Raw genomic sequence first — 11,114 nt, forward strand, 5'->3', positions numbered from 1 at the left:
TTTGTACGAACAACAAGGTCAAACTTTTTAAAAGATATTTGATTGAATCAGCCAAAACATACCTGTTTACCTATGTTTAAAACAATATGTGTCATGTTGCTTTTATAAAATCGACTTGTTGATTCAAATAAAATATTGATTCAAATAATATAAAACTTGTAGACCGTACTCTTAACAAAATCAGACGCTATTTTAACCAAAAAAATTGTTGAACGAACACGAAATCTAGTTGTTTTTTCTCTCACCTACTATTATCACGTGCGCGTGCGTAAAACCACTCAAAATACCTGCATTAAAATCCTGTAAGACAGTTTTTCAAATCAGTATTGACCGAATGCAAATAAACGGCCTGTTATCCGGTGTTTAAACATTGTACCCCCTCGCTCCTAATCAAAAAATTGAACTTTCAATAAAGGGCATCATTAATTCTACTTAGGGAGGGATCCCATAAGATTCTAACGAACTCCGCAAGAGTTGGGAGATGTTTTTTTAAGGAATAATTATTTGTTGGTAGGCATTGGTTGGAAGTTTTGCTTGTTAATAGCATGTTTAGAAGAGATTATTTAATTGAATATAATAAGTATTTTTTTAATTTATCACTGTAAAAAAGTTATAAATATTAATGTTTGAGTAAGGATAATATAGCGGCCGGTGGTCCGATTCAATGTAAAAAATAGATCTAGATATAAATGTGTGAAAAATTATGCTTTTGAAAGCATCCTTCGAAAGGATCCTTCTAGTCAAATCAGCTTTTATTTCAGAACCGTCAATATGAGTTTTGACGATTTGCTAATCGTGCTGAGTGACGTCTCGGTCAACTTATTTCATAAACGTACACTAAAGCTATCAAGCCGATAAAATTATTTTGTCCCTTTCTATTACATCAATACGTCGGAAAGGGACAAACGAACTTTATCGGCTTGATAACTTTAGTGTACGTTTATGAATAAGGTGGTAAATATACAATACTAGCTTTTGCCCGCGGCTTCGCTCGCGTCAGAAAGAGACAAAAAGTAGCCTATGTCACTCTCCATCCCTTCAACTATCTCCACTTAACAAAAATAAGCGCGTTACAAAACACGGAGAAACTAAAAAGCCAAAAATAACAAACCTTTGAATTCAGATTTCTTATCAGATTGCAATAATCTAAACATCCAAATTATAAACAAATCAATTATTTTTGAAGTCGGTACCAGACCTGTTTGCCCCTCCCAACCATACGCAGGCTGGCCCCGCCTTCAAAAATAATTGATTTGTTTATAATTTGGATGTTTAGATTATTGCAATCTGATAAGAAATCTGAATTCAAAGGTTTGTTATTTTTGGCTTTTTAGTTTCTCCGTGTTTTGTAACGCGCTTATTTTTGAAGGCGGTTTTATTTTTTGTTAAAAAGTTAATTTATTTGTTGATTTTTAGTGGTTCCTAGTGATATTATATGTATCAGTCCGAATATATGTACAGTAGTGAAAGAATTATCCTTTAACTCCTAACCATTGAGGAGTTGACCTTCCATCATCAGCTCAGCCACATAAAATTACTACCGTCAGGCGTAAATACTGGTGTACCTTTGAAAAATACACTAAAAAACCTTACATGTGCCTATAACATTTGAAGAGTTCCCTCGATTTCTCCAAGATACCATCATCAGACCCTGACTTGGTGTCAATGGGACCATCTCGGGGTTATACCCGTTCGATCAAAAAAAAAAATTTTCAAAATCGATCCAGGATTCTCGGAGATATCGAGTAACATACATACAAAAAAAAAATAAAAAAAAAAAAACATTCAGTCGAATTGAGAACCTCCTCCTTTTTTGAAGTCGGTTAAAAAATCACGTCAATTTGTCGCTTCGTTTTGCCGTGAAATACGGACAAACAAACAGACACACACACTTTCCCATTTATAATATTAGTAGGGATACATTGGGTTTCAGAATATCGACTGTCAATGTTTTTAACCCCCGACGCAAAAACGACGGAGTGTTATAAGTTTGACTGTGTGTGTGTCTGCCTGTGGCATCGTAGCTCCCGAACGGAGGAACCGATTTGGATTTAGTTTTTTTTTGTCTGAAAGCTGAGTAAGTCGGGAGTGTTCTTAGCCATGTTTCATGAAAATCGGTCTACTATGTCGCGGTCGGGGGTTTTTTCAAAATTTAATTTTGTGGTTAGGTTATAAGATAGGTACACTCGTCTGGCTCGATATGTTCTTCAGACAATCGCTATTGATCGGTTATTTTTGCAGACGCCGAGGGCTGCCAATTGAAATTAACGACGTACTCGTAAAGGACATTATCAAGGTTAGTTTACTGGATAATTTTAAAAATAAGTACCCTACAGTTAACCGACCGACCGAATCGGTCGATTTTTGTAAGGTCTCCGATTTAAAAAAAACTAATAATATATATTGTTCTTGAAGTGCTTTTAATTCATTTGAATCTTTATCATGTTTTTACTTGCCCATACGAAATTGGGTGCTAGGGCTAAACAACTGTAGAACCTTTTAATAGAAAACGACAAATTGACTTCTATAAAGTCAAATATAGTACGGTGTCAATAAGAAAGGGTTCTATAGTGGCACAGTATAATAAAGAGTACTATCGTATGATAGTGGCCTAGGGTTCAAATTGGTTACCATGCATACTTGAAGAAAACAGGACAACAATTTTTTCTTAAATTTTTAGGGTTCTGTAGTCAACTAGGAACCCTTATAGTTTCGCCATGTCTGACTGTCCGTCCGTCCGTCCGTCCGCGGATAATCTCAGTGGCCGTTAGCACTAGAAAGCTGAAATTTGGTACCAATATGTATATCAATCACGCCAACAAAGTACAAAAATAAAAAGTGGAAAAAAGTGTTTTATTAGGGTACCCCCCCTACACGTAAAGTGGGGAGTGACTTTTTTTTCATTGCAATCCTAACGTGTGATATATTTTTGGATAGGTATTTAAAAATGAATAAGGGTTTACTAAAATCGTTTTTTGATAATATTTGAAAAATATGAAAAAAATCACAAAAGTAGTCTTTATAAAGTTAAAGACTTTCTAGGAAAATTATTTTGAACTTGATAGGTTCAGTAGTTTTTGAGAAAAATACGGAAAACTACGGAACCCTACACTGAGCGTGGCCCGACACGCTATTGGCCGGTTTTTAAGTCTTAAATAACATGACATAAGCAAATTTTTATAGGAAAAAAATGTATTAACGCTATAAGTATAGTAGTTCAACTATAAGCAATTCCGGGTTTCAGGTATGATGACCAGGCAGGTACCTACGACAAATGAAGACCTCAACGTAGTTGGTAAGGTATTTCACATGGCAGAACGTTTCACAGCGTCAGAGGGCCAGTCAGTACAATAATTTGACTCGAGCTCCAGGAAAGCAGGCCCGTCGCTTAGCAACGCCCGAGAGGTGACGCGCGAAGCGTGAATGACACCTGCTTGCCTTATTACGGGCTACGGGAGGTACGGACTCTAGTGTGTGCCTGCCTAGTCACAATCGTTAATGCTTGATAAGCGTATCGTATCGTTGCTAGCGTTCTCTATCTCGGACAATGACGATCAAAGATAAATTGAAATAGAAATCACACACGAAAGAAAAAAACGACAAGGCCTACTGGTGGCCGAGCCGGGAGACGGGTTCCCGGCTCGGCCACCAGTGGGCCTTGTCGTTTTTTCTTTCATATATGATATCTATTTCAATTTATATTTATATATAGTAGTGCGACTACTTGAAAAAGAACAAATAATAAAATAATTTGATTTGCTCCATAGTTGTACGATCAAATATGAAAGAAGTGCGTTCCTACGCACACAGTTAAAGCTCGTGTAGGCGAACGCGTACCATGCTGGTATGCGTGAGATAAGACAGATCTACTGGTCGCGTTCTTGAGAGGCGGTAACTGTGAGGTAGGCGAGAACGGGTGAGCGGCACGCGGAAGGGCGGCACTGTCAGTGGGAAGCACGGAGTGGCGATACTGTTATACTGTGGTAGTGTCAGTGCGTGACAGAGGACAGAGTCAGACTGTGTTTTGATCGGCATGTAGCGTCAACGATTGTCACTTTGGCTAGGCCGGCAGACCTGTAGGCTGCAGTACGTGGTCTAGCACCTACATCTGAAAGTTCGGATGGATGGATATCTCTAAATATCGGTGCTGGTATAACTTTAACATACAACATAACATACAATCACGCCTGTATCCCATGAAGGGGTAGGCAGAGCACATGAAACTACTCAAGTTTCAGTGCCACTCTTGGCAAATAAGGGGTTGAAAGAAAACGAAACTGTGACATTGCAGTGACAGGTTGCCAGCCTCTCGCCTACGCCACAATTTAACCCATATCCCACAGTCGACTTCTACAACACCCACGGGAAGAAAGGGGGTGGTGAAATTCTTAACCCGTCACCACACGGGAACACACGGGGGTTTCCCGTGTGGTATAACTTTAAAATATTGTTAATGGTGAATTGTAGGTTTGAATCATAGCTTTAAGTGTACAAATCGAAAATAAAATTAAGTACAAATTGATGCGTGTTAGTAACATGAAGCAAACTTCATAAAAACCCTCACTTTATGTTAAAGTTTGATGATCAATTAATTTTATTTTGCAGAACCTTATTGATAAACTAAGGGTAGTTCCACACAGTCTGACCTATTTACATCCCTCCCTCCCTTCCGGACCATTCTCCTCAAACGCGATCTTCCGCCCTTGCCCTTTGATGCGAACAGATATGTGTGAAAAACGGAAATCATTAATCTATCCGAGGCTTTTGGCATTTTTGAGGATGCTGGGATTGTAAGTGGCATTTTTCTTGAGAAGTCTTTGAAATGTTTTCTTGTGAAGTTTAAAGTTTAAAGCCTAGAAGAATGATAATCGTTGAAGCTAGATGCCGATTGAAAAGCAGTCTGTCTGTCTCGCCAATACAAAAGAGCGATAGAGATAGCTAGCTACCAGCAGCGGCTGGTCCATACAAGCCGATTCCCACAGGCTTGCCTAAAATTGATTACTACGTGTGTTAAGGTAGGTTTCTTTTTGCTTTGGTGTTGCCTGGCAGAAATTTTCACCAGCCGCCACTGCTAGCTACGATAAGGTTTGTGTATTTGGACCTACACTTGAGACATACGTTTTCGTAGCGCTACATTGTAGCAGAGACTGTGTTGTAGAGGATAGCGAAATACGAACTACGCCTACGAACAAAACACCAACGTACGGATGACCCTGACCACATCTCGGACACTGGCGATCAAATATATATGAAAGAGGCGTGTTCCTAGCACACAGTCTAAGCTCGTGTAGGTGAACGCGCAACATGCTTGTATGAGTGAGATATGACAGGTCGACTGTTCGTTTTGACAGGTGGTAACTGTGAGATAACCGAGAGGGGGTGGGTGGCACTTTCAGCGGGGAGCGGGAGTGGCCATACTGTACGATAGTACTCTTTATTATACTGTGCCCGGACAGTCAATGTAAAAAAAATCAATCTTGGAAGATTTTTAGGCGCTGAAAAAATACTATGCTACAAATTATCCCCGGATTTCTTAGCTATTGACTTATGTATAATGCTTTTGTAATTTTCTGGTAAGTTGATCATATTGCTATGTAGGTACAGTGATCTGCGAAAGTGCATGGCGAGTTGATAAATTAATTCATTAATAATTTCTTCATGCATTTTCGCAGTCGTACTTACCTGTTTACTAAAATATCTAACTGAACCTAGTCATTAAGAACAAATGAGCTACATCATAAACTCTCCGTATTTCAGTTGAAGATATAAACCATTAAAACTGTGCACGGATTAGTTCCACTTCAGGGTTCCAGCTTAACTCCCACATCCCCAGATCCACTTAATCCAAACAACTTGAATGTCCCCATAAAACTACCAACTAATATAATTGTCGTACCAATATTCATCAAACCTAAAACGACTCTTGTTATAGTTAAACTTTTCATACTAGTTATCTCTAACTTTCCCGATATCCGTAGTAATATAACAAGATGTGTTTTATGCACCAGATAGTGAGGTCCACTGATACGTCTGAGTTCACAGTAGATTGATATATAAAGTAATTCATCTTCAAACCAAACGTATGTGTACAGTTGACATTTTCGTTACAATAAACGCTACCGTGTGCGTAGCCGAATGCACAAACGCTCACGAAATGCTCTCTTTCGCAGCTATTTATCTCTATCGCTCTTGCGTATGGGCGCGACAGAGCCAGACTACATTTCTGCGGCGTTTCGATTTCGTTTCGCGTCGCAGAACCATTCGGCTACGCCCCCTGGTGCGCAACTCGATTGGATCTATAAGAATGAGAAAGCGTCTCCATTCGAGATTTTATCATCAAGCGAAAAATCATCATCATCATTGCCCTTATCCCAATTATTTAAGGGCCGGCGCAGCATTTTTCTTCTTCCATACCTCTCTCTCATCTAATCGGACGTCATCTCATTATTCATTTGTATTTGTTTCATATCATCTTCCACACAGTCCTTCCACATTTATCCGTAATACTAGTCTCGTAACATGAATTTCATCCCTGTGCATCACTTGAGCCTTGAGCCTATGTACCACGCTAAGCGCTTCGCCCTTACTTGTGTCGCTTAACTTCAAACTTGGGTAAATCCATTCTGCTATAAGGTTGATTATAAATAAATATCTAAATAAATATTGAGGGACACCTTACACAGATCAAACTAGCCCCAAACTAAGCAAAGCTTGTACTGGGTGCTAGTCGACGATATACTTACTTATATACATAGAAAACATCCATGACTCAGGAACAAATATTTGTGCCCATCACACATATAAATGCCCTTACCGGGACTCGAACCCGGGACCGCGGCTTAGCAGGCAGGGTCACTACGCGCTAGGCCAGACCGGTCGTCATCTTTCAGATCATATTACATTTTTTATGTATTCAACTTAAAGCAGAATGAATTTACCCAGTAGATGGAGAAGTTTGAAGTTAAGCGACACACTTTTTCTCTAAATGTTGAAAGTAAGTTTACTGTAACGGTCCTTTTACTATAAGGTTACTCTCTTAGTGGAAGCGACTTGTTATCTTTACGTACAACACCGGAGGTCTAGTTAGGGTTGTCGCGACGGTGGTAATGCGCTAGGGGTGTGTTTTTGCTTTATGTCGCGTGAAATTTTATTGTCTCGAACCGGCGGCGCGCCAGTGGCCGAAGCTATGCCGTATTACAACCCTGCTTGTTATGAGTGTTGCGAAAATACGGAATGTGGATGGAAAGTAATTGAAGCGGAATAGGATTACAATGGATGGCTAAGGAGAAGTGTAATCATTTGAGTGCATTAATAGGGTAACTAGCTTAGGCTTGGTGACCTGTATGACTTCGATCGAGCACTGACATTTTTCTAAAATAAACAAAACTGATTTTGCAGAAAAAAAAAACAAATTATATAGGTACAGTCGACTACAAAGAGATGTATCCACTTTTTCATCTAATAAGGTGAAAAACTGGATACATCTCTTTGTAATCGACTGTAATTATGATTATCGATATCGAAATTGATCACCTTTTCGGTACTTATTTACTTACATAAAATGTGACCTGCAAAGGAAAACAGCCGGACAGTAATACTAAATAAAAACTTTGGTGTTGTTTATTTTTTAACACCCGACGCAAAAACGACGGGGTGTTATATGTTTGACGTGTCTGTCTGTCTGTTTGTCTGTTTGTGTGTCTGTCTGTTTGTCTGTTTTTCTGTCTGTGTGTGTGTCTGTCTGTGGAATCGTAACTCCCGAACGGATGAAACGATTTCGATTTAGTTTTTTTTTTGTTTGAAAGCTGTGTTAGTCAGGAGTGTTCTTAGCCATAGCCTTTCATAAAAATCGGTCCACTATGTCGCGGTCGGGGGTTTTTTTTTAAATTTTAATTTTCTGATTTTTGGTTGACAATTCGAATTGTTTTTCGGTTCCGCTACAATTTTCACAAAAATAACTTACTTAATGAAAGTCTCAAGACTCAAAAAATAGTCTAAAATGTGTGAATAAGAAATAATCCTAATAAAACGTTATGATACCTCGATACTAATACAAACTCAAAAAACATTACTAATTCAAACTCGGGTCCTCCATATTTGCGCACCGTAACCAAACGAGACATAAGGCGTTACACAAATGAGGAGAGACGGCTCAAATGAGACTGAAGGGCTTTGTCCACGTCTAGCGGCCTGATTCCAACTTTAATATACGTCAAATATTAGCTCTACTTATATGAGAAAAATGGATCGAAAATTGGTCTAGGTTTTTGTTTAAAAAAATCTCTCTTAGTTATGACCACAAATCGTATTTTTGAGCGTGATCTCATATCGTCACTACTTTAAAAAAAACTTGTATCTTCGTCTGTCAATGAAAAGAAAATTGTAGTAAGTATGTATTGAATGCATATAGACTTACTGCGTTTTAACTTTGAGGAACAGCGTGAGATACGAGATTTTTTTAAAAATAGTGACGAAATGTCATAAAATCACGTATGTCATTAACCATGTCGCAGATCCGTGCGACCTCTGCTTATGACACTGATACATCCGATCCATTTGAATCTATTTGTGTCGGCAGCAAATCGTCAGATCCGGCAAATCGTAAATAATATTAATTTCTTTTTTTAGGACATTTACATTAAAATATATATTATATAATACCCTCTTATTTATCCATTACTAATATTATAAATGGGAAAGTGTGTGTGTCTGTTTGTTTGTCCGTCTTTCACGGCACAACGGAGCGATGACTGCACATGATTTTTTAAGTGCAGATAGTTGAAGGGATGAAGAGTGACATAGGCTACTTTTTGTCTCTTTCTAACACCCCTGTTCCCTAAAGTGGGGGGTGGAAGTTTGTATGGAACATTCCGCAATTTTCGAATGTAACGCGAACAAAGCCGCGGGCAAAAGCTAGTATAATCATAGTTACCTACTTATTTAGTTAGGTTGCTTCAGATGTTTGGCTTGCAGGATCATTTTCATCATGTTTAATTTTCTTATCCAATACTTTCAAGGTCTGCTGAATCTTACGGCATGCCACCAACATCGACATCTAATATTTGACGTATACTACGCTCGAATCAGGACATTCAGGACGTAGGTAGCTCGCTAAATGAGAATGTACTGAGCAAATACCGTAGTTACCCAATATTTACGTACCGTATGTTACAGTCTTCATAGATTATTTTAAATGTGGATTCAGGGTCTTTTTCATTTGTAAATGTTTTATGAGTATTATGACTGTTATATGGAAAATTTAAGTATATGATGTACAAAGCTAGGTAATAATCAATCAAGTATGTTTTTCACATCACGGAAACCATAGGGTATTCCGAACCTTTGGGAGGTGTGGACTTGTGGAGCTGAAGCCAACACGTTGAGGCCCTTTTGACTATTGATAGAAATGCAAGGGGTACGGTACACATTTAAGTATAATTATTAGCATAGGAGGACACAGTAGTGTTGTATTTTAATCATAGCCATGCCCCTAGGCTTTTTTTTAACTTTCATTGTAGGTATGACGTCAGGATTAAAATATGTTAGTACATATATCAAGTCGTGTAAAAGTATTGCCAATAATTTCAAATATTTCGGACCCCTTTTGTCATTTTTATGATATTAGGCAGCAAACAAGCAGATGAGCCACCTAATGGGAAACAATCATCTCCGCCCATGGACATAAGCAATATCAGGGGAGCCACTAATGCGTTGCCGACCTTTGAGAACCCTAAATAAGTACCTGCTTGTTGATTAAACGTAAATATATCATAGCGCAAGGATAATACCTCAACAAAATTTACTAGAGAAATCCAATTTTAAAACTTAGTACACTCATGAATTATAAAGTTCCAAGTCACGGTATGCCCCAGAGGCGCTCGATCACAGTCAACGCACGGCAAACCCTTGACGGATCGAGTCTTGTCGGAATTAAATCTCATTGTTGACGTGATCGAGGAATGACGGGCGAAATGGCTTTCAAAATGCAAGGACTTATAAGTTGGGTGATCGGTTTTTTAAGGAATCTCATTATGCTACGGCTACACATATCGCGACAGAATTATCGTAATAAAATTTCGCCTTCGGCCTACGGCGATTGTGCATAGCCACACTGAATTGGTGCAGAGCAGAGCACACAAATAAATTAAATGTGCCTTTGATATGCGCAAATTACCGACAGCAAGGCGAAGGCTCTTCGGCTTAGGACAAAGTGCCGACGTATTCGCGAATATTCGGTTACGTACATCGCGATAATGCGAACATTCGTGTTATTGCGATGTGTGTAGAAGTAGCATAAGTAACGACCGAATATAGGTATCATTTTCTCATCATCAAAATCATCTCAAGCGTAAAAAATTCTAAAATAATTCCAATGACCTTAGTGTGTCTATAAGATCAGTATTTTTTTTTCTGTTATTTATAGGCTAGGTACAGTGACCATCAAACATATGCGAGCTGCCAAAGCTCTCATAAATTTCGGAACACGCCCTATTGTCAAGACGTTAAGGCCGGCAACAGACAGTCTTAAATTTCATAATATTAAAAAATCATAATCTTATGAAATCAGATCGAGTGCACGGATTCCCATACAATTTCGCAACTGTCCACACACAGTCTTATTTTTTAAGATTATGATTTTTTTCAGATTGATCTGACAGATTGCGAATAATTTGAATTTTAAGAAGGCAGTCAATCTTATTTTATAAGATTATGATTTTTTAAGATTATGAAAATTAAGACTGTCTGTTGCCGGCCTGAGTAAAGTGTGTGTTGTGTCTGTGTAAGAGCCACAGATGCACAGTATTTATTCTATACATTTTTGGTACCTCTTAATATATCTATCTGGCAATAAACTCTAGCTGTCCACAACCCTCACCGGAACAGCTATGACATCACCTCCCTTTACGGACAGTCCCTAAAAACTAAATCAAAAGTCTTGTCATACAAGCGGGCAAGCGGCTCCGCGCCGTTAATCCCCGTCATAAAAGTGAGCAATAAATGGTCACCCTAACTCCAAATAGTCATAAGTTCATTATTTTGAGCTAGGAAATAATGCCAGGTAATAAGAAAAGAACGAAATATCAAAATGCAAAATTTGTGATGGAAGATTTCAC

The sequence above is a fragment of the Leguminivora glycinivorella genome, chromosome 11 (genome assembly GCF_023078275.1).
Source record: "Leguminivora glycinivorella isolate SPB_JAAS2020 chromosome 11, LegGlyc_1.1, whole genome shotgun sequence".
In the NCBI taxonomy this organism is placed as follows: domain Eukaryota; kingdom Metazoa; phylum Arthropoda; class Insecta; order Lepidoptera; family Tortricidae; genus Leguminivora; species Leguminivora glycinivorella.